Source organism: Mirounga angustirostris, unplaced genomic scaffold (assembly GCF_029215605.1).
Source record: "Mirounga angustirostris isolate CCGP_5_RB_7025 unplaced genomic scaffold, mMirAng1.0.hap1 SCAF_2, whole genome shotgun sequence".
Lineage (NCBI taxonomy): Eukaryota > Metazoa > Chordata > Mammalia > Carnivora > Phocidae > Mirounga > Mirounga angustirostris.
Genome location: NW_026991710.1, coordinates 99,761,339 through 99,786,323, shown reverse-complemented (window position 1 = coordinate 99,786,323; position 24,985 = coordinate 99,761,339). Strand labels below are relative to the sequence as shown.

The 24,985-nt window shown below is 40.9% G+C and overlaps 1 protein-coding gene across 1 annotated transcript in view; it reads left to right on the top strand.

The window, feature by feature from the left end:
* The first annotated feature begins 295 nt into the window (after nt 1-295).
* Nucleotides 296-24,985, top strand: part of NDNF (neuron derived neurotrophic factor) — a 40,671-nt gene continuing 15,981 nt past the window's right edge. Inside the window, exon 1 of the mRNA XM_045880505.3 lies at nt 296-821. The gene's annotated coding sequence lies outside the window, so the exon portion shown is untranslated. The remainder of the gene's footprint in view (nt 822-24,985) is intronic.

Sequence of the window (24,985 nt, the reverse complement as noted above, 5' to 3'; positions counted from 1 at the left end):
TCGGTGGGCCTCCCTCTCCTTCCTCGCGACACGGGGGGCGGTAAGGACGGTGGGGTGTCCCCTGCGATGCCGCCTGCGAGGGTCCCTGTTTGGGGAGCGCTGGGTCGTGCGTGCGTGTGTGTGTGTGTGTGTGTGTGTGTTTGCGCGCGCGCGCGCGGTGGCGCGCAGCGGGAGGGAGGGAGGGGCTGAGGGGGGAGGCACCGGGCAGAGGAGCGAGGGGGCGGGCGGGCGGCGGTGGGGCGGGAGGGGGAGCGGCTCTGGGCTTCAGCAGTGACACTCGGGAGCGAACACTCACTCCCCGCTCGGAGCAGCGAGAGAGCGGAGCGAACCGAGCCGCGCACCCGCTGCCGCCGCGCGCCCGGCTCTCCTTGCGTCGCACTCCAGCCAGGCGCCGGTGCCCCGAGCGGCCGCCCGCGGAGCCCGCGACAGCCCCGCTGGGCTCGGCAGCATCCTCCCGCCGCCCAGCCCCCGCACGCTCCCCGCCTTTTAAAAGGACCTCCCGCCACTTCCCCGCTCTGTCCCGGGATCCCCCAGCCCCGCGCTTCTCCCCGCTCCACTTCGCAGCAACTTCGGCGGCCGCGCGCCGCCAGCCTCGCCCGCCTTTGAAGTTTGCAGCGCCCACGGCAAAGTTGGGACACTTTGGCCGATTTAATTTTTCTCTTTTATCTGCCTCCTCCTCCGCCTCCCAGCCCCTTCGGTTCCTGAGTACTGGTGCTTAGCATCTTGGCCGGTGCCGGGGACGTGGACTGTTTCGCACACCACACCTCGGGGAGGGATTTTTCCTCTCCCCCTCCCAGGAAAATCAAACAGATTTTTGTAAGGTAAGTAGCGAGAGGAAAGCAAACTCCTGACGCCCCGACGCCTTAGCCCGCCACCCCAAGACCTGGCACAGGGAGTGTTCACACCCGAGGGCTCATCTGGGATGGGGGTGGAGGCGCGCGTCCCCTAAGTCAGAGGGGCCCAGCGAGTGGAGGTTCTCCGTCACCGCTGGCCGAGGGCACCAGATCCGGAGGAGCCGAGGGCTTAAGGGGCGTGGAGCAGGTTTCCCTCGGTTCTCCACGCTGGCTTCGTGGCTGGGCGGCGCAAACGGTGTTAGAGGTGGAGAGGCCGTGCACAGGCCGGGGACACTGGGTTCCCGGTGCCCAGGGCGCGGCGGAGTCCCGGGAGCCACAGAACCTTTATCCCGGACTTGGCCTGGACACTCACTTTGCCCGCCTGCCGGGAGAGCTGCTGCCTCCCCCTCCGGTTCACGCCCTCTACCCTTCTCTAGAGAAAGTCTGCGGAACTGGGTCCTGGGAGGCGTGTGAGTGTGGGACGAAAAGCGAGGGGTCTGGACTGCGCCTGGGGCTCGCCCGCGGGCAGGGCAGGAGCGGCTTCCTGGCGGGCGGCCCCCAGCCCCGCAGCCCGGGCTCTGAGATCTCGGTCCCCTTCCGCCAACCGAGCCCCCACCGCTCTGGCTCCTCGTTAGTCCTCTGCGTGCTAGGCGAGCATCGTTAGAGAAACTTCCTCGAGCTGGGCAGGGAGGCCCGGGACCTGATCCTGCTTTTGCCGGGGTACCAGAGCAGCCACCAAGGGGACCTTCCCTCCCGCCCCAGACCCAGCCGACAGGGCGTCGTGCCCTAGCCCTGTCTGTGCACCAGTCGGTGTCCGCTCTAGTTGGCGCTACCTTCAGTACCACCGAGCAGAGAGTTGGCGCGGCCCCGACACTCAGGAATCCGAACGAGTGGTTCCAGGTCCCAGCTGTGCTCCTGGGACACTTCGCAAACTGCAGAATTTAGGGTGCGGTTTCGTTTCATTGTGCGCCCTTCCTGCCCCCTCCCCCCCGTACCCCCGCCCGGGGCTGGAGAATTCGCCGCAGTCCCCAGCACCAGGTCCACGCGGGTCGCCGAGGCCCTTGGAGTTTGCCGCGGGCACCTCTGCAAGGGCGCTGAGCCGTCCTTCGGGCCAGGTCGCGGTTCCCCTCCGGGTCCCCTTCGGGGCGCTGTCCATCTCCTGCTCTGGGTACAAGGAGCTCCCTGAAACCAAGACCTTGAGCGAGAAATGAACCTGAGAAAATGTCTCTGGGTTTGATTTTTTTTTTTTTTTTTTTAACATAGTTCCTTTTAGCAACTTAGTTGGGCTGGTTAATTTGTCTACTTCTCATCATCATTCTATCCTGCTATATCAAAAAACAATTTAGTTTTTCATTTAGTCGCTGACCTCTCCAAACACACTACCCTCTTCCCCCCACCGCCCTCGCCCACCCATTCTTTCGCCTCGCTTCCTGAACCCTTTTTCTTTTCTGAACGAGGGAATCTCCGCACCTCCTCCTTTTTTCCTCCCACCCGGTCCCTGAGCGCCTGTGAGAACCAGGGGAGTCGTCAATGGAAATAAATAGGACCCCCGCTCCATTCTCCGCCCCCTTTAAACAAGTAAAATCCTCCCTGGGCTGGCAGAAGTAGAGATAAAACATCCCTCCAGAGGGAGCGGTTTTGAGGATTTGATGGGATTGAATTGTTGTTTATTATCCTGAAAGATGTGATGGATGGATGCGAGAGCAGAGTGTACTGAGGGCTCTCAGTATTTATCATTATTTATTGTTTATTAAGTGTGATAATAAGGCCGTACCCTAGCTGAAGACCCTGTTTATATTTGGTTTTGATTTTGTGTCAGCCTTTTATTACAGTGGTTTCAGAAAGTGAATACACCAAAAGGGTATTAATTCCTCACACTCATTCTGCATATGGAATTAATTAAATGTCAAAAAGATACTGTCATTTTACCAAAGTTTAACCCATGAACTTTTAGAAGGTTGCAGTCTTATGAAATGCCCTCGTTTGCCTCAGTCTGTCTCCTTAAAGTTCAAAAAACTTGGCAACATAATTAATTATGGTCCCAATTCCCATTTTCAATCTAAACCTATATGCAGGATTACATTAAAATATCCCATCATTTATCCTTTAAAAGTGACTCTGATGAGTTTAAATTCTTTGGGAGAAGGAGTCAGCTGGGAATGAGGGGTCCAGAAGTTAGAAAAATTAGTGACTATTTCAGATTTCACTAAAAAATCCTTTTAATTCTTCCTTTAAAGAACGAAATTAACAAGTGTTTTCTCTGCATAATTCTTAACTTCAGCGAAGGTCCTTAATCTTTACCATACACTAGAAACACAACAGCTTGCAGCTTTGTCTCTATTGTTTTCATTTTTATGTCAGGACATTTTATTCATTAAACCTGTATGTGGAAGTCACAGGCTCCACGTGGCAGCAACACTCTGTTTTAATTAGTAACTATCATAAAAAAGAAGCTAGAACTCTGTAATGGGCCTAAATTGCTAGGAATTATGTGTGGTTTAAATTACGCATTTATTTCAGCAGAAATGAAACCATGAATATAAAACATCTTTTAATCACTTGCAGACACAGCTTTTATCTCTTAAGATGTAACAAAATATATAATTGAAAAATATCCTTCTAAGAATGAGGGAAGCCCTGACCCTCATTTTATTTGTCCTGTGTCTATTGAACATTCATGTGGTAACATGAATAGTAAAAAGCAAAGAGTGATGTCATAATCTTGGCAATACCATGCTGAGGGAATGCTTACATTCAGGGTAGCCATCCATCGTGGATCAGTCTGCAGATAACTTAATGTAGCAACTTTTTCAGTTGGCTTCCTGAACCTGGTGATTCAGATATTAGTTTTCTCACTTGGATTTATTGGCCAGACTCTCCGTGTGATAAGGGAAAACTTGTGTTGTAGAACTCTAATAATTTGGAATGAAGGAGTTCGGAAGGTAGAAATAAAATGTACCTGTCCGTTGTTATCTTCCCGTGTTTGTTCCTATAGTATTTCTATTCAGTGTATCAAGAGGCCAGAATTTTTATTTTCAAACTGATGGTGTTTTTGTTGTCATTGTTAGGACAGAACTTATTTTTCACTTTGCAACAGTGAATGAGTAGATATTGGAAACGTAAGGACTATGCCTGAGTTAACAGATAGCAAGAAGTAGTGTGAATTCCACATAATGTGCACTGACTAAAATTATTTTAATCTTTCTCCCTTAGTTATTCCAGTGATAAGGTGGTTGAGTCTAGTGACCAAGCAGTGCTCCCACACTTTTTTTTTTGCTCCCCGTCTCTGTGTTAGGTCTTGTTTTGGGGAGCCCTGCACTCTTGGTAGCATCCAAGTAATGAATGGACCTCTCCAGGGTCAGCTGCCATCATCTTAGTCACCAGGAAGAAAGCATATCCCGTAGCCATCCATATTGTGTCAAAACCAAGTGTAATCTACAAAAGTCATTCAGATTATTCACTTGACCTCGAAACAATGTCTAGAACCTCTAAATGTCTATTTTGGAACAATTATTCCAAAGAATATAATTTATTCTTTTCCAGTTGGTTCACAATCATTCAGTAGAAGCAACAACTAAACAAGTTATAGTTGAGTAGTAAATAGTAAATCACACTAAATCTTTACTTTCAAATGGATTTCAAAATTAAAGTTCTCCAATATTTAAACACTCCATTTAAAAATGCTTTGCAATTTAAACCCTGGAGTTACGCTAAATTCTGCCTTATTTTAACATTATATTACGGTGCAAATTGACACCCATGATACACACACTCATGCTTCCACATGTTAATTTTCACCTAAGAAGAAAAGTAAATACTTTGCTGTTATTGTTCAAAAGAATCACATAGCATGATATAAAGAACAAAACTGCTAATATTTTATGGCATCATATGGTGGTATGCTGATCCTAAATTCAGTTAATATTTCTGGGAAAAACCACACCATTTTAGGATTAAGCTGTGTTTGGATATGTGTATAGATCTCTTGCCTCTTCTGAGATGACACCTGACATTTGCTTTCTATAGCCCACCAGTGCCCAAGCCAATGACAAATGAAGGTATATTCCTGGCTGCTTACTTGCTGAACACATTTCCTAAACCCAAAGATGCTATATTCACACCTTCCCCCTTTCTTTTGTGTTACTAAAAACTGCAAAGCAACAAATCCATGCATTTTAGTATTTTGAAATATTTGGAAATTATAACATATATATTATTAATTGACCCAAGATTTTAAAACGTGTTGCTTGTTTTACATTTTAAAAATTAAGAGTAAGGTATTTGATCAGTATGGAATAAAAGCGAACTGTCAATATGTTTTTGCAAATTTTTCGCTTTGGGATAAAGAGACAGATTTGACCACAGAACAGCTGGATAATGGGTCCTGTTACAACGTCAATTTTTTTAAGAACTCACTAAACTAAATGTGATTTAAACTTTAAAGTCCCCAGACCTCAAGTTTTTAAATCTAGAAACTTCCAAGATTACATGTCATTATTCCTTCAACAGTTTCCGGATCCTTTAGAAACTGATCTATTTTAGTAAGTTGGTGAGTAGTTTTTGGTTTTGATTTGTTCATTTTTCCTGTATCAAATTTGAAAATGACACATATTTAATACTTTACATATTCCTCTGAAGTATTTATTTTTAGTTTCACCTGTGAAAACTCTGAATGAATCTTTAAAAAAGAAAAAATATGGCAGAATGTATATAGTTAACTTTTCCAATGTCCCTTAATTGTTCCTTTCAAAGAATTTGCTGCTATTCTTTTGAAAGAATTGCTTCTATATAGTTATGAAAGAAAAAAAAAAGAAGAAAAAATTTTTAGAAACAATGGGTTATATAAAGTTTGGAAGGAACTCTATAAAAACATGATTACACATGATTAGAAATCGATTCATTTGAACAGACCTCTTAGACACTGCCTCTGCAGTGTGGAGGTTTTAAATATAATAACCAAATAACAAAAATGAGTTAGCAACATGCATTTATGTCTGTTTTCTAACTGGAATGATTACTGCCAATATCACAAATAGTGGTGACTGACTGGAGTATATGGTAACCGTGCAAGTTTCTGTCCTCTCCCTAACATGAAAGCGAGGCAAACCCTATCTCCTTCCAGCTGTGTGCTCGGAGGACATATATTCCACACTCTAAAGACATAGCCAAAAAATATGGACTACATTCAAATGCGTGTTTTATCCATAACTAAAAAATCATCATAACTACATAGATCTTGTTCTCTGAGGCAATTGTCCTTAAGCATACAGATCTAGACAAAATGAGACTGAATTTTATCATTTTTCTGAAAGAAATAGTAAAACCTGAACCCACAATTAGAAAGATTTGTGAAGGGTGATAGCTTGTTTTTGAAATCACCATGACTGTTGTTCAAGTTATAATATAGAAACTACGAGCAAGTGTTTATTTGTGAAGATTGAGAATACCGTGTCCGGAGAGTTGACAAACTAAATGAGAGGCGACGTTGTGATACTTATTTGAAAATATTATGTTTAAAAGGGAAAAGCTAATGTGAAAGGGATTAATTTATTTAGGGTTAATTTCTCTGACTTAGGTCCTGCACGTGTTAGGTGGCTCCTGGGGTATAGATGGTTACAATTCACAGCACGTCCACGTGAAAAATAAACCTCAGCAATCCATACGAACCTAGGAGATGGCTCTGATTACTCCCTTTTGTTCAGGTCATGTGTACTCGAAGCTCATGGGCATTGCCAAATGTAACATTATGCATTTTATTTCTGTAACAAAATATGTTTCTGATTAAATTATCAGAGTCATACCAAAAAACAAAAACAAAAACAAAAGGCCAACTCGCATAAGCATAAATGTACTTGATCCTTTTTAGTTATCTTGTTTACAATACATTTAAAGACAGATAATAAATACATTTTACCCATAGAATACACTAGTAGATATGCCTTGGTTGAAGTCTAAATATTATTCGTATGTTGCTATTCATATTAAATCACAGCATTCACTGGAATTCACTGATATCATCAAAAACTTCAAATTGGGGTTGATTCAGAAGTAACTGGATCCTGTAACTGAAGAGAGATGTGTTGCCGGCAGTGGTGATAGAGACCAGAAACAGCAGTGGTAGCTAAAACACCTGGCAAACTGAGAAAAGACAGCAATCATTTATCTTTTGGCCTCCCCAAGGCTCAGATATTTTAGTTCTAGGGGCGATCCTTCGAAGTTTGCTAAAATGTGCTATGAAAATATATTACTTTTTTTTTTAAAAGGTTTTTTATTTATTTGACAGAGAGAAAGACAGCCAGAGAGGGAACACAAGCAGGGGGAGTGGGAGAGGGAGAAGCAGGCTTCCCGCTGAGCAGGGAGCCCGATGCGGGGCCCGATCCCAGGACCCCGGGATCATGACCTGAGCCGAAGGCAGACGCTTAACGACTGAGCCACCCAGGCGCCCCTATTACTTTTTTTAATGGAAAATGAAACTGCCCTTTCAACAGAAGACGAGGATTTGACCCTCTGACGATCCCAGTGGCAGGCAAGCAGGCAGGTCCCATGGGAGATGGCCTGAGGTATTGGGGAAGCCACCCTGCCCCCAAATATTACCAGGGCCTCTTGGGGTACTAAAATACTATATGTGAAAAGATGATTTTTCACTTTTAAAGTAATTTTGTTTTTCAGTGTCCACTATAAATATGAATATACCCCTAGGATGGGAAACAGGGTAAGCGGCTATCAGCTCACATCTTAAAAAGATGTTAATAGCTAGACAAAGCCAGATGGGAAGAAGGCTAGTTGAAGACAGAATTTTAGAGAAGGGAGATACTGATCTTTGGATCTCTTAGCCCCTTCTTCTTTGGACAGCCTAACTTCAGAGTACACCTGTTCTTTTTTCTCTTCCTTTGATAATTGCTTCTCAGTTTCTTATACTCTAGTGTAAGTTATACCCAGGGCCCGCTTCATAAGCCACACCTGGAAGGGCCCCTGTGCTTAGTTGAATGCTCTTCTGTCCCCATCTTGAAATTCTTAATTTTTGAACAAGAGATCTTGCACTGAGCCCCACAAATTTTCATTTTATACTGGGCCCACAAAATATATAACTCATCTTCTTTCTACCTTGATGTGAACTTAAGATATGGACTCTTGATGTTAAGGAATTGGTAAGGACATTTGAGATTCTCTTTGCAAGATTAGGTCTAGTGACTATTTGTATTTACAAATGTACCTTTTCAGTAAAATGAAAGAAACAGAATACTCTTCTGAACAATTGAGATACTGAACAGGTATCTAGCTTTTGATAGTGTTGATCTTGTAAAGCAGTGGTCTCTAAGAGGGAGTGTCCTCTTTGCCTCACAAGATGTCTCCTTATAATGAAAGGAGAAAATATCAAAACTCTATTTACACTTACTTTTATATATAAAGAAGGAAAAGAAGTTTTGTTAACATTATGTAATAATATATCTCTTGACAAAGGCACTCTTACTCAGCATATTGGATGGTCATTGAAAAATCAATAATGATAGAGGTGACAGCTTCTTGAAGTAAAAATAACAGGTGAAAATAATGACATTCTAATCACCTCTGACAAGAAGTCAGCCCTACCCGCAAGTTAACCAGAAAAAAGATGTGCAGTATAGGAGTCCATCCAATATAATCAACTGTGATACTCATCTCAGTATAGAACGTCTTAAGTTATATATACTTTAAACCCAATTCTAAAAGATTTGGAAACAACACATTACAGAGCCAGAGGTTTTAAACAGAAAGCTGAAAGATCCCTCAAATAGTCACTGTTATCTTCAAGTATTCTTAGTTATATGTATAAGCATTTGATAATTCCTCTGTTACCAGTAAACAGATAATACACTCCATTGGGTTCTGAAAAATTCAGTACTCTAAGACTTAAAAAAAAAAAGGTATCTAACCTGCTTAATGCTTTTGTAAGAATATATATTGTGTTACATTTTGAAATTTTTATTTAAAATTGTATTGTCTCTCAGTAAAGTTGCCAGCTATTAACTTATGTTAAAGTTGTTTCTGTGCTTTGAATTTCACAACATGAATGGAAATTACCCTACTTATTAACAATATTATAACTTTGTAAAACCCTCAGTTGTTTACAAGGTACTGCCACATGCATCATTTTCCTTAATCTTCACAGGAACCCAGTGAGGAAGAGACTACTGCTGAGAAATCTGAGACTCAGTTTCAGTTAAGAGATTTACCTACACTCACAAACTTTTAAAATAAAGTGGGGACTCTGGTTCCAGAAGCAAAATTGATGGAAATGTCTAAAACTTTTAATTTGAAATTTGCAAGGACACAATTTGCTTGGAATTTTTTTGTTACAATTTAGTGTTTCAAAAATATCATTAATTTAGTCTAAATTCACAAGACCTTAATCGTAGACAGCTTATGTGCTAAATGTTCACTGGTTTTGGTAATGGTTAACTTACTAGGTAATTTTGTAAAGGAAGATGATTACACTTTTCCACTTTTAAATCAGTGTGTATTAAGGTGCAATACTGAAAAATTAATAATCTGCAGAAACCCTTTTTAAATTAGTGGTAATTCATAATAATTCACCTCTACAGTCATTCCAGTATTCTACTAGTAATACAGCGGCATTTTAAGAGATAAGATTTGAAGTTAGATCTGTTTTAAAAATTTTTAAATAAATTATTTCCCCCCAAATTGCATGAAGTTATACATTTCAGTGGAGTAATGAGGGTTATTATGGACGCATATGATAGGATATTCCAAATATCCTAGATATTTAAAGCCCTTTAAAATGTAATGAGGAGGGGCGCCTGGGTGGCTCAGTTGTCTTCGGCTCAGGTCATGATCCCAGGGTGCTGGGATCAGCCCTACATCGGGCTCCCTGCTCCGCGGGAAGCCTGCTTCTCCCTCTCCCACTCCCCCTGCTTGTGTTCCCTCTCTCGCTGTATCTCTCTGTCAAATAAATAAAATCTTTAAAAAAAAAAAAATGCAATGAGGAATAAGTAAGCTCCAACGGTGAACATATTTATACACACATACATATTAACACTTCAGCCAGCAAGTTCAGTCTATAATTAAAAAAAATACCTATATTTAAAGTTTTATTCACACTTACAAAGCAATGACAACAAAGAGGCAGTTTTGAAACATCTTTTTCCCTTGTCAGGCTCTATGTTGTGTAATGACCACTGATCACTGTTGACCCCCAACATTCACCAGCTGCAGCCTCTCCCTAATGTGTCCCTTAAAATTTTTTTTTAAAGAAGAAAAACCACACCTAACTGTATATCTTACTTTTGGGGGGAGGTGAGGAAGGGGTGAAATAATTGTGGTCCAGCATTGTGTGGTTTGTCATCTCTCTGATTGTTGTAGACTTATGTGTTTGTGTTATAACACCATAATTTACTATAAACTCTTCATTAGAAGTGACCGTGGGGTCTGCCCACATTATCTGCCTTCTGAGTGCCCTGTTCTTTAATCATCTCTTAAGCCAGAAATAATAATGCAGAACATCCCAGGAACTGAGCCTGATCCTCAGCTCTCTAATCTCAACACGTGCGTCTGAAATCCTTTGCTAGATCTAGTCCCTAAAAAGCCCGAGCACACTCACCTTTGAATCCGTTTAATCCATCTTTGTTAAACAATATTGATGCCCTCAGATATGGTCTATCAAGGCTAACAAAAAGAATATTAAGAATTTCCTACTGTTTATGTGATTATTTTTAAAAACTCAACATCTTGGCCTTTCCTCTGTGCTTCTAGTCAGTCTTTGATGAAACAGGAACCTTTTACCTGATAGATTAGGTAAATTCAGATAGAATAACCTGATGCTGAGACACCTTCTGATACCTGTTTAAAGAGCAGGTCAAAACATGTATCTTTTGTTGTTGAATAAAATTTTGCAACTAGTTAGAGAAGCTGTTTCATACTATTTATAGCTAAATAGGACCTCTTTTTATTTAAAAAGGGCATTCACATCCACTATCTTAAACCTCTAAACAACTCTGGGAATAATTGTCTCCATTGTGTAGATGAGGAGACGGAGACCAAAAGAGATGAAGCGACTTGCTCAAAGTACAAAAGCCAATAATGGCTTAGTCAGAACTTCTTCGACTCAGATCTTCTTACTCGAAGTCCAGAGATCATTTTCTGTTTTACTCTGGCAGCCTTTTAACTGTTCCCAAACTTGGAGACATGAGACCACAGAATGAGCTACAGAAAGGAAAGAGAGGCGATACGTTAACTACCCTCTCTTTGAGGTTCTCTCAACTGCGAGATTGTCACGAACCAGTGTCCTTGGAGAGTATTATCTCATCTCTCCAAAGACAGGGCTTTACGTTTATAGTTTGTTTTTGGCCTTGGATTTTGTAAGAGGGGTCACAGAAGAAATACATATTTGAAAACTGTTACTTTAACTTATTGCTTTTTACAAGAACACGACAACTGCATACTTGTGTGCCCCCCACTTTTTTATTTTTTCTGGAAATAAAAACAATTTAGGGTTTAACTATTTTAACTATTTAAGGTTCCTGGTACATCTTTCTGACTCTTCTATCTTTGGATTATATTATCCTGATTATAGTTATTTTTAAATCAGTAACTTGATCTTGTCCTGGAGGCCACCTCAAAAACTCTTTGACAGCAGACGGCCTTTACTGCTGTCTTATCAAAATACATGCTGGGGCGGGGGGCGGGGGAAGAGGCAAAGCTCAGGACCATCAAGTATTTGGGAAAATATGGGATTGGATCCATGGACTCAAATGCCAATTCTTAGTCGATGGTAGTTATTATTCTATAGTAATAATGATTTCTTCTTGACAGCATCTTATTTCTTAGTATTTGCCAACTCCATTAAGTATATGAACAAATTAGAATCTTGTCACAATCGCCTAAAAATTCCACTAGGCCATTATTGGGCTTTAATATAAACATATTCCCCAGGGCAAAATACCTGCCTGCCTGTCGTCATTGTCGCCGCCTTCTTCTTCTTTTCTTCTTCTTTCCTTCTTCTTCTTCTTCTCCTTCTTCTTCTTCTTCTTCTTCTTCTTCTTCTTCTTCTTCTTCTTCTTCTTCTTCTTCTTCTTCTTTTCTTCTTCCTTTTTCTTCTTCTTCTTCAAATGTAAAGATAGAGAAAGGAAAGCTGTGAAATTGTGTGGATGTAATAATAGTACTCAAAGTAAAAGGAGGAAAGGATGTGTATAATCTTCATGTCATCCATGCTGAATAGATGTTGAAAACATTAACATTTGGTAATGAGTAAAAATTAGAAATCAGAAAGTTCAAATAATGAGGGGAGGGATACCTGGCTGGCTCAGTTGGTAGAGCCTGCAACTCTTGATCTCAGGGTTGTAAGCTCAAATAGAGGTTACTTAAAAATATATATTTTTTAAAAAGTGAGAACAGTGAAAATACTGGAGAAGAAAATCATAGTGTCACCATTACCAGATAATCAGTCATGTGATTGGAAGAGACAGAGCTACTCAACGTGCAGCCCATGAAATATCAACGTCCACATCACTGCAGAGCTTGTTAGAGAGGCCAAGTGACAGGGCCCACCCCACACCTTCTGAATTAGAATCTGCAACTTAACAGGAAAGCTGGGTCCTAATTGCACATTCAGGTTTGAGAAGCACTGGTCCATAGTATTTGTTCTATTCTCTGATCAGAATGTATCTGAGCCAAACCATATTTTACATGTTTTCAGAGGAAAGAGGTCTTCCTGAGTAATGCACTATGTTATTCTTAATAGGACATGTCTGTGTTTTTAAGGACAGAAAAAAAGCATCCTTCTACCAGGTTCCTGGACCATCCAGCACATACCACCCATCTAATAGCAACCAGCCAACAGGTTTCCATGAGGTCCCCCTCAAAAGATTAAAGAAATACTTCCCAAGTTTTTAGGTTTTACAAAGTATACCCATAAAATTGTCAGAAGCATCCATAACTTATTTCCTATTTAGCTTATAATATCTCTTGTGAAACAAATTCCATAAATCAACAATAATAATCAATCTTACTATTTTCGATTTCATTTATTTGTTACCCACAAAATGTCATGAGCATCTCCTTGGTGTTTAGGTTCCGTGATCAGCATTATACCTGCTGTAAAGATAACATTTCCTTTCTGCAGAACCTGGGCATCTCAAGAACATGCACAAACAGAAGTTAAAATGGTCTGCAATAGAAATATGCACATAGAAAAGCACACAGCTAAGTTGCCCTGTGGTTGTAGATGCATGAGTCGTGAAGAATGCGTAGGAGTCTGCGGCCCAGAGGAGCAGCAGAGACAACCTTACAAAGGAGGCTGCCCAGTGCCCAGGGCAGGTGGCACATTCTGGGCAGGGGAAGTCAAGTGTGGGGAGTTGTAGGAAATGAGTTTGGTAGAGCGAGTAAAGTGCGTGCACTTCATCCTCCAGGTCACAGGAAACCATCTGACTTTTTTATTTTTGTCAGCAGAAGAAGAAAACATTTTTGTTTATAAAGATAATGATGTCCGTGCTGTGCAAAATGATCAAGGAAAGATGTGGGAAATGGCTGTGGGTATGAGAAGCAGTAAGTGGATCATTTGAGGGACTGGCAGTTTGGGTAGAGAAGAGAGAACCAATTTGAGGGAATATCCAGCAAGGAGACTGGCAGGATTTGTTGGTTAGCGGGGGATGGAGATTGAAAACGAGTGGATAATGTTGAGGTTCCTAGTGTGGCACCTGGCAGGACAGTGCTGCTGAGGTAAAACTCATGTGTGCTGGTTTTCATGCAGCATCCGATGACCCTTCCACAGCCTTGCCTAGAACTACTCTTCCATTTCAGTCAACAAATACAGGAAGAAACCAAGGCGGCTCAGGAGTGGTCGCAGTCACTTAATCTGCCCATGGACTTGAGGGTATAGAAGTGTTCTGGCAGAGGAAGGAATAGGGCCCAGATTCCTACTGCAGCCCGAGTCTGGCTTGGTGGCCAGTGCTGAGCCACTTCACCCCTTTGAGTGTTCGATCCTGGGCATCAGGAGGAAAAATGGGTCTGGAGCTAAGAATCAGCCTTGAGGCCTTGGCAAACAACCACCCCCAACTTCTTTGCATAGCCCAGAATCTAACGGGAGGATTTCAGACCACCTTACTCTTTGCAATAAACTTCTTGAAATCAGTATAATTAAGCAAATATTTAATCAGTGCCTACTTTAAGAACTACAGAAGTCTATATAAGAGATAGAAAGATGAGTAAAAAATCTTTTCTAAGGGGCACTTACTTGAGTAAACTCATGTTATGAAAGCCTCACGAAGAGCTTTTTTTTAAGGACAAGAAAAAATATTAAAAATAGCTATAATTCAAGTGAGATAAGAAAGTGCCATAAGAATCAAGGTCTCTGGTTTCACTGGAGGACCTTGATTCTGCCTTATCCAACTCTGATGTTCCCAGGGAACTTGCAATAGGCACACACTAGTTCACTTACTGACAGTGTACGGAGAGAGCTCAGATAGCAAACTGTCTAAGTAAATACCACGCAGCTGCAATCCTATTAAGAATCTTCCTGCAGATTTTGTAGCTTTTTTTTTTTTCTTTTGGTGTCTTACTCCAGAAAGTCAGGAAGCATCCTTCCTCTGTCAGAACACCTCCTACTTTTTAAACTGCTCTGTTCAGTTTAATGGCTTTGTCAGCTAAGTCTTTATTTTACCTAGTCCCAAACTCCTTCCTTATAGTCCCATGCCAGCCGCTGGGACTAGCTGGGCCAGCCAGAGTGCTTGTAATCCCTCTTTCATCTGATAACAGACCTTAAAACATCTGGTGTCACCGCCCATCCTAGCATTCCTGGATTTAACACTGGCCAGTCCTTCCTCCCCAGATGTGATTGCAGCTGCCTCCGTGAGTCAGGACTGTCTTCTGGTCTCTGGGGGTTGTGACTGTGTCCCCTTTAGTGGCTGAGGCTTATGGTTAAGGCACAGGTGGGGCAGATTCCTGGACATAACTTGCAGCAGACCAAATAGGTCCTTCCCTTCAGTCTCCATGATTTACTCCTCTCCAGTCAAGTCTCTGCTGAAATGTCGCATCCTCAGAGAGGCCTTCCATGACCACTCAGCCTAGAAGGGCTCCCTACCCCCAGCCTTCCTCGCGCGTGGCTCCCCTCCAACCTCTTCGCCAGTTTCACTTTCCTCCCCATGCTGCTGCTCTCTGGAATGGTTACATGTAGATGTTTGCTTGCTCATCCTCTCCCTTACCTACCGAAGTGCAAGCTTTGCAAGCGCAAGGACATCACACATCTTGTGCACGGTCATATTCCCAGTATCTCAGGCGGTGCTTGGCCCCGAGTAAGTGCCCAATAAACATTTGTTGCATCAGCCAATGAACTCTGCAATTCCATCATGCTGGCTCTTTGAAAAAAATCTCCTGTTGTCACTGCCTTGTTGATGAGTATCGCTTTTTATTACATCACTAGAAGCTGGGTTATAAAGATTTCTTTGATCAAAACTTTATTATGGAAGATCCAGCCCATGTGTTCAGCAGACACAGCTGGCAGAATTACCAAAGCAATTTTTGAAACCAGGTTTGTCATCAGAACAGGAATATCATTGAGCCTGAATAATTAAAGTACCTCGTTTTGTTCGTATGGTAAGTAGAACGAAAAAAGCTTTTTAAATTTTGAAGTTCCTTTGAGAAGGTAGTATGTATTACCTGAGATAGATGGAAAATATATAAAAATGTACGGTTGTTGCTGATGGATGAGTGAAGAGATTGATTATTTTTAGAATCTTTGTTCCGCCTACAGTATTTTGTTTTATCCTTGCTGTCACCAGCACACAAAACTAGTAATGATCTCCGTTCAGAAGATGTAGTGATTACTCAGTTTGGTCCACCAGTCAATTGGTATTTTAGTAAACCCTTACTATGTGTATTACAGAATGTCTGAAAAAGATTGCTGGCTTTTCTCCTTTAGAGTTATTACACTTCAAAGTTTGGTGTCTGTCCTAATGACCCCACCACCTGCCTGCGCAGTTCCCCTCATTCTCCTATCAGCCCCCTGTGTTTACAATTCATCCTCCGTGGACGGCAGCGTTCTGCGGAAAAGTGTCCAATAGAATCAGTTAGATGGCATTGGCAGATGTGGGCTCTTAGGAAGATTCCTAAGTTTTATTTAGCCTGTCCATCTAGACATAGCCTATGAAGAGGTTTGGTTATATGCCAAATTGCAGTGTTTTTTGGTCAATTTTTTTTCTTAACTTCCATATCTGTTTCTCTTAGCTTCCTCCTCACTGACCATAAACAACCTCTTACCAGAACTTTTAATAAATTAGTTAGCCTCGGATGATATGCACCCTTCATTGGAAATCTAAATTCAAAGAAGCAGCTACTGGTGTGTGTGTGTGTGTGTGTGTGTGTGTGTTTGCACATATATACTTGTTGCCCTTCCCCAGTATGTCTCATCCAACTTCCCTGCATCCAGCAGATCCCCTTTTCCCACCCTGACAATTGAAATCAATATTTTTGGTTTTTCAACCCACACATCTTGCTACTTCCCACCTTGGCCGGTGCTCCCTTATGTTTCTTATTAACAACGAGAGTGTCTTCTGTTTTTGTCTTTTCTAATACCTTATCCAGTATAAGAATTAGCTTTTAAAAACTGTATCTAAGATGATCAGCAACTCATGAATTATTTGATGCCATCTGGAAATTCTGCATGATTAATTTCATTTCTCTGATTTCTTCCAACGTTTTGTTATTTTATTGCACCTACGTTCCTATAATCAAGGTGTTATCTTTGATTCTTCTCTTTTCCTCACTTCCTGCCTCCAACTCACCTGCCCATTCTGGTGATGGTGACTGTAAGACAGAGCCCATCTCTCCATTACTCTCTGTCTCCCCCACCACGTTTAAACCATCACCGTGTCTGCCGTGGCCTTCTTCTGATCTTGTTGCTTTTACAAAGATGAGGTTGGTTTTTGCTTTTACAGTTATCCCTTCCCTAACATCGTGTTTCTACAAAATAGAACTATTCCTAAAAAACATGGATCAGATCATGATCCTGAGCCCTTTTTTTTAAAAGATTTTATTTATTTATTTGTCAGAGAGAGAGCGCACACAAGCAGGGGGATCGCCAGGCAGAGGGAGAAGCAGGCTCCCTGCTGAGCAAGGAGCGCGATGCGGGACTCGATTCCAGGACCCTGGGATCATGACCTGAGCTGAAGGCAGACGCTTAATCAACTGAGCCACCCAGGCGTCCTGATCCTGAGCTTCTTAAAGGCTTTCCCTCATACTCAGAATAGAATCCACACTCCTTAATATAGTTTGTAGAACTGTATGTGATCTGCCCTTTGCCTTCCGCTCTCCCTTCTGCCCACTTTGTTCCACACTGATATTCTTTCCTTCATCCGTATTCATTTCCTTCAACCGTACTCATTTCCTTCATCCGTACTCACGTCTAGTGCCAACTTCGGGCCTTTGCACCACAGCTGTCTCTCTGCCCAGAATGCTCTTTCCTCTGACATTTATTTCACTGGCTTCCTCTGGTTCAGATCTCAGAGGAAATGTCATTTCTTCCAAGAAACCTTCTCTAAATATTCCACCTAAAGCAGCCATCGCTTTCTCTCATGCAGGCCTATTTTAATTCTCTATGGAGCAGTGAATGCCAGCCACTAGTGTTTGGTTATTTATGTTTCTGTGTATGCGCTGTCACCCCCACTAGAACATGGCTTCATGAGATTATCAGTGTCCCTAGAAGAGTGTCTGGCATGTAGCAAGGACTCATGACAGATATGTTGAGTAAAAAAATAGTGAATGAGCGAATATACTGACATTATTGGATTCTGCTGCTTGGATATGTAAGTTTTGTTTTTATAAGTAAGTTATAAATTCCTAGGATATGTCTTTTGAGTCCTCATGTTACCTACTTCGGTTTGAGATGTGGAGTCAGCACTTGGAAAATTCTTGTTCTCTTGATTTTTAGCTCTTTCAATCTTATTTAGTTTTGGTGTCCTAAGAAGTCTATGGAGTATCTTACTGAAAAGTTCCCTTCCTGGTTAAAATAACTGTAAAATATCAAATTCAAAATTGACATGCTATTGTCTTAACCTCCAGTGAGTCTACAACAACTCACCTCTACTGTCCTAATGATTATTTCCAAAGGAATTGGAAGTGGGTTTACTCACTAATAGAAATTCACATTAATACTCTTCTAAGAGCTGTTACCACAGTTGTGGTAAACCCTCTCCCAGGGCTAACGTTCAGCAGTAACTATTCAGTACATGAAATGGATGGACAGATTTCCATAGAAGTAGGTTGGTTTTTCTTCACTTCAGTCTTTAGCCTGTTCTTTTGTTGTCTTAGAATTAAATAGAGAGGAGCCCAAGTCATAGTTTGCATCTTTGTGAAACTTAGTTACTGCCTCACGTTGCCAGCTTCTCTAAGAGGTATGATGCGCTAACCTAGACTCTCAGGGGTTCACAACTGCAGGGCACTGAGGAGAACATCTGGGCCAATAAGCCACCAGTGTGGATAGTTCTGATGCCTGCAGTGGAAGTGTCCTGACTCAATCTGTGATTTTCCCACTGAACCATGCTTCCTAAACTTGGGGGTGCAGGAGAGGGAAATTCTGTGTGGAAAAGAGAAGTTTTGCAAATAGTACTCTTGGAAAAAGTAGCCTGTCTTGAGGAAATACTTGTTCTTGTCTCCATCATCTTTCCCTGTGGTCTTAGGACATGATGTGGAACTGTAGGGCCCCTCTTCAGAATTCTTCCCAGGAATCTCAGCTGTTGCTAAGAAACATAGATGGTAAACCATTAGACAATCACCTTTTAGCTTTCTAAGTTTTCCCAGCCATTAGAAAGGGATATTTTGCTTTTATGAATCTTCACAATTAGTTCCCTACTGATCTCGCTTTACCTATGTCTAAAAGTATTTTCTTCCTCACTTCTTTCTAGACTGTAAATACCTCAAGAAGAGAGGACATCTTACATGACTGGCACATTGTTCAGAGTCCTGAACCAAGGAAGTGCTCAATTAACATTTGTTTATTAACTCGTACTGATGCAGTTCTGTCTCTGTGCTTCAGCCCCTGGGCTCCCACCTCCATCTATCTCCCTTCCCCGCATCCAGCTCTTCTCCCCTTATCCTGTTCTCTCTCTCTCTGAGTCTTGCTCCGTCTTCACTCCACCTCTGTTAAGCACTTATTATATAAGTCACCTGTTTCCTATTGGTTTCCTGTTGGTATCTTACATTGCAGCATACTTTTATCTGGAATTAGTGTCCACTTAATTCAATTGTAAGCAGCAGAACAGTCTGAATCTATATGAAACGACTTTGTGCTTGTAGTGTATTACCCACAGCAGGGACTCAGTATTTGTTGCCCATGACAATTCATGACTTATCTTCTGGGCTGATAGGTGCTACTGCTAGATGCTCCTTGCATGTTGTCATGTTACATCTTAGTTAAATTTCAGCCGAGGATGGGGTGTGCAGTTTGTTAACTGCTTTGGGGAACATTGCACGGGAAGTCATTTTCATTTTGTTGCAGATCAACAGGAAATAAGGCTTAGTTGCCAAACTACAGTAAGAAAAGCAACCAAGCATATTATTCCTCCCTTAGGATCTTTCATTATTCCAGGAATCATTAGCTTCTCCTAAGATAGTGGAAATTATTCCAGCTATCTCACTTGCACATGCAGAGCAAAGTTTGATAGGAGGAAGATATTCTGCCTTTTGTTCCAGTTTTACTTTGTATTATCTTCTCTGTTGCTTTTGAATTTATCATATCTTCTAATCACCAATCAGATGCCTTTTAGGAGATCTACTCCTTCGTTGAGTAAAATGGGTCTGGCTTCCTGGATCAAAGACTACTCTTATCTATAGTACACTTATTTTGGCCATTTCTCTTGTTCATTATTCTTTTTATTGGCATTAGTGATGGTGAGAATACAGGATCACTTACTCTAAAATCTGATCCCCTTTCAAGTTTATTCTGTAGGCATGACCATCTTTTAAAATTAGAATGCCCTAGCCTCGGCCCTGCTGTGAACTACACGTCATGAGGATCAGAGGGGAGGAGATGAGAGAATGGAAACTTTATTCAGATCTTTGGCATGTTTTAATTTTACGTTGCTTTTTCATACTAATTTAATTTCCTTCCAGAATGAAAGTTGGCAATCATTTAGAGAAGTGGTAGAGGAGGTTGGAATCATTGTCGTTGAAATGCACGTGAGGGTCCCTAATCCATAGATTATTGCCATAATGAACTCCTAAAACTCTTAATAATCATTCCACTATGTAATGACAGACTGCATTTAGAGAGCTTTAGCCAGTGGATCGTGTGCCTAACTCTGGCTCTGCTCTGTTGGGGTGAGCACGTTGCAGCTGGGCCCTGCAGTCATGGCCGAGCAAGGGCTCACCTAACACGTGCCAGAGACGGCTCCTTAGAGGGAGCCCTTTCCTCCCCCTGGCTTCATCTCCCCTTGGCAGATAGAGAAACACCCCAAACCACAAGATGCCCTATCTCCCTCCAGTTTTCAACCACAGCAGAGGATATTTCTGTATGGAAAAGAATGACCGACTAATTTCAGTTATTGTTTTTAATATTTTTCATGTTTGCAATTTTCATTGTTTGCAAAAGACAACAGAACAGGACAACTCCTGGGAATTCAGCTTTTTTTTCACTGCTAAGTGTCAGCCTGGAGGGCAGCTGTGTGTCCATGCTGGGCGTCGTGCTCTTAAAGAGCACAGACAGACCCCCTCGCTCACAGGGCAGGCTCTGCCAGACATGGGGGCCGGGCCCCCAGTGAACGCTACATTTTTTTCCTTAAAGCTACATTAAATGCTTCAGATTTATTATCAGATGTGGCGTGGATGATTCAAACAAAAACAAATGCCCTTGAGTTTAAAAATAGAAGTCGAGAGACTAAATATTTGCACTTAAAAAGGAAAGGAAAAGAACAGAAATCTCTGCAGCCGACCACTTCTTGAAGTCATCCTCACTCAATTATGATCATGCACTTCCCACTCCCTGTAACTAAACATTAGATTTCATTTACTCCAGATGCATTTGCCACAAGTAAATTCAGAATGCCCATCCTTCTTTCTGGCGATTGTAAATTTATTTCATGTTTGTGGCATACACGTGATTGGGGGCACTGACTTGTTTTTTAAGTGAATCTTAATGACATTATGGGGACTTTTTTTCTTTAATCGGTCGCCTGGCGTGGCCTGTTTATACAGATGAATCTGATCTTACTGAGCTTTGCAACGTTTAATATCTGTAAGAGCTTGAAGACATTTTTTGCCAGTATGTCACATGTTTTTGCAAGGGACGTGCCGGCCCTCGGTGGTTGGTGGTGCTGGGACGGAGGCATTAGCTTTGAGCATACCACTCGCAGGGGGGCTGAGCTCTTGGCTGCTCTTCTGAGGAGCCTAAGGCACTGAGCAAGGCCGCGGTGTCTTTAATATGTGCGTGACACCTTCTTCTCAGAGAGCTTGGACAGTCTCTGAAAACCTGAAACAACTTTTTATTGACCACCCTTGCAAATTCCTTACATGAGTGAGATAATATAGCTAAGCAGTGGTCTATAAATATAAAGGGAAGCTTTTTAGTGGCTCAAAGCCTTTCCCTACTCTTAAAACGAGATTACCAATTAAGACTGTGGTCAAGTACAACTAATATATTTTTTAAAAGGAGTGAAAAAATAACGCGATTTATTTACTTACAATCATTGCTTACACAATTTCAAATAATAAATCTTTATGTTCACTAAGTGACCCAGTGGATTAACCGAGATGGTTAATTGGCCAGTCTTAGGTAATGAAAGACAAATCTTGCCAAATGACAGTAGTGAAGTTGCTGCGGACACCCCCGGGGCAAGTTTTATTGCTTTTACGCATACTATGTTTTTGTGGTGAGAGAGGTCATCCTGGGTGTTTAGTTGATACGTTGGCAAATTATTTGAGTTTCCTTTAATGTTTTTTTTTCCTGCTTACCATTAGACTATTTTACTGTTCTCAAACATTCCCATAGGTTTGTGGTAAAAGGATATGCCAGGTCAGTTTAACTATTTATTTTCACTGCACTAAAGCCTCGATAGAACAAAACGTTTAAATGAATGCTGAAAATAAAGTCTTAGAATGAGCTGCAGGTTTTCAGTTATCCATCATATGCTCTAATCCCTACCCCTTAGGAAACAACATAAATGCTTCATATCTCTTCATTGGCGTTTCCTTCAAAACCAGTCTTGAGTTCATTCCCTGTGCTCTCTACTATTCCCCCGTCCCTTTGTGGGCTGGGGGAGCAGAGAGCCCTGCAGAGAAGATGGAGGAGAGGAGTGGGAAAAGCAACCTTAGTCCTCATTCCTAAAACAGCCCAAAGAAAACCACTGTCCACTCCTTCCTGATCTGTAGCTTTTACCCACTTGCCAGAGAGGGGGCAGCAAATATAAAAATAATTTCTTATCCGTAAAAGGTCCTTCTTTTAGAATGACTGCTCATTTACCTTTAATCTAACACTTGGCTCATATAATGTTTCCAAATAGTTTAACCTTAAGTGTCTGTGTGTGTGTGTGTGTGCACCATATAAATTAATTATATTTAAAGTTATTTACTTTATAGTGCCCACACTTCTCTCTGACTTTGTAAGTAGAGAACTCACGGTTAATCTTTGGGCAATTATATTTCAAAAACAATCTCTCCTTTTAATCTAGGGCACATGGGCTTTCCAAAGAATAAAACTATCCAATAACCTAGATTACTCATAATCTAGACTAAAGGTCGAGGTATATCAAATCATTAGATCATTTTTCTTTTCTCACTTCAGTCTTGGCAGGATCCGAACGTGTGTGCCAAATATGAATATGCCTCTGACAACATCAACAACATCAGAGTTTTAGATTAGCATCTATATTCCTTGATTCATTAGAACTTTTTTTTACTTTTTTTTCTTTTATTATGTTATTAGTCACCATACAATACATCATTAGTTTTTGATGTAGTGATCCACAATCCATTGTTTTCGTATAACACCCAGTGCTCCGTGCAGCACGTGCCCTCCTTAATACCCATCACCAGGCTAACCCATCCCCCACCCCCTCCCCTCTAGAACCCTCTTTTTAATTGAAACAAAGTCAATCTTCTCAGTAATAGGATAACACCAGCTAGTTTTTCTGGGCTGTGAATAATTATGGGACCAAGTTGATTGGTCTGCCTAGAAAAATAAAAATATTTGGAATCATCCTAGCAACTTCCTACTTCTGTTGGAACTAGATCCTTGATTATATAAAGATAGTGCGGTTTATTGCTATACAGATAGGTTGCCGAGATTACTACCAGACGCCCATGGCAAAAGAAATAATGCTGAAAGAGAAATTCTGAGAAATGTTATTTAACTTAGACTTTAAATCTAGATAAGCTCTGGATACGCAGAAGTAACAAAAATAAATGAGAAGGAAAAGTTATGCCATTAGAGGGCACTTTTGTAATCTTAGAAGAAAAGTCAGTTCTTATAGACTAGCTTACCCAAGTCTTATTCTTAAGAGGAATGTATTTTTAGTTGTTTATTTAAAATGACTAATTCTTAAGCTGAGTGTCAGAGAGGGTATTTTATTGGTAGAGGAAAAAAATCTATAGAATCTTAAAACAATCCTTTAAACAATATCTAAGTGACACTTGAAACCTGAATCAGTGAATAGAAGTTGTAAAAATATATACACTCTGAATAATAGTTTTTTGATTAACTATCTTTGATGCTTCTTTTAAATACATTTCGTTTAAAATAATTCTGCCTGCAACCTGATCAAATTGATCAAATGATTAACTTTTCCTAATAACTGAGTATGCTTTTCCCCAACAGTAGATGAATGTTATTAAATAACATTTTGAAAGAGATAATCCTATAGAATATAAAGACTTGTGCTTTGGGATCATACTAATTTTTTCCAGTTTCTTTGAACAATAGTTGTCATATATCACTGTGTAAATTTAAGGTGCACACGTGATAGTTTGATTTATATATATCATGAAATGATTACCACAATGGGCTTAGCTAACATCCATCTTCTTATAGAGATACAAAGGAAAAAAAAAGAAGAAAAGAAAAAAAAGATCATACTAATTTTAAACACTTTTCCAAAAACTGTTTTGCCCATAATATATGGCAATTAAAATGGTTAAAATTGTTTCAGAAACAAAAAGCTGACCTGATAGAATTTTAGCTGGAGAAATAATGATTTTTTTTTATAAAGAAAGCAAAAAATAGAGTTGAGTCTACTCCCTGTTGGTGGTAATCTAAATAAAAACTTCTGCCTGAGCCAGTAAAGTAGATAAGCCAGTAAAATAATTTAGCAAGTAAGACAGAGTGTCAAGAACTGTGAAGAGTTTGAGATTTTACTCTGCTTGTAAGCTAACAAGTCAGCCTGTCAAACACAGTATCATCGATGCTAGATGGCATGAGCCTCCTGGGTCAGAGACAAAAGCAGTACTCAGAGCAACTCAGAGCCATCCCTAGCACAATCCACTGGCTCCCTGACCCCCAATTCCCACAGATGAAAAGAGGGCCAGATAGCACCAGCCCCAAATAGTTTTTTTTTTTTTTTTTTTTTTATGAGAGGAACCCTGAACTTGGGGAGCCCAGATCTTCCATGGTATAGTGATCATGTCTGCTCTTGGCTCAGGAAACTTTATCTTCCAAGGCTTTTCGTTGCACAGACATCCTTGAGAAGATAATCTGGAGCAAAGGCAGTGAACTCCTCTGCTCCCAAGACGTGCAAAAACAAGCACAGAGACCCATGGAGGATTATCTCTCTACACTTACTTTGTAGAATCCTATCATCTGAAGCTGTTCACTGCTATTATTTATTTATAAATGAAAAAGTAGCTGATGTGGCAAATATACAATAATCCTATTTTCCATATTTTTTAACTTACTCGTGAAAAATAGTTTGTATTTCTTACATCGTATTGTATTCACTATGTGATCTTACCTGTCCAAGCCTCAGTTTGATCATTTTTGAAATGAGAAAATAATAGTACCTACATCATAGAGTTGTTGCTAGCATTACATGAGATTTTATATATATATATATAAAGCATTGAGAAGAGTGCAGCATGTACAAAACAAAACTTACTAATATTGTTGTTTTTAACTCAAAATTCATTTCTTATCACTCGCTGATTTAATAAAGAGAAAATTCTTCCCATGGATGGCTAAG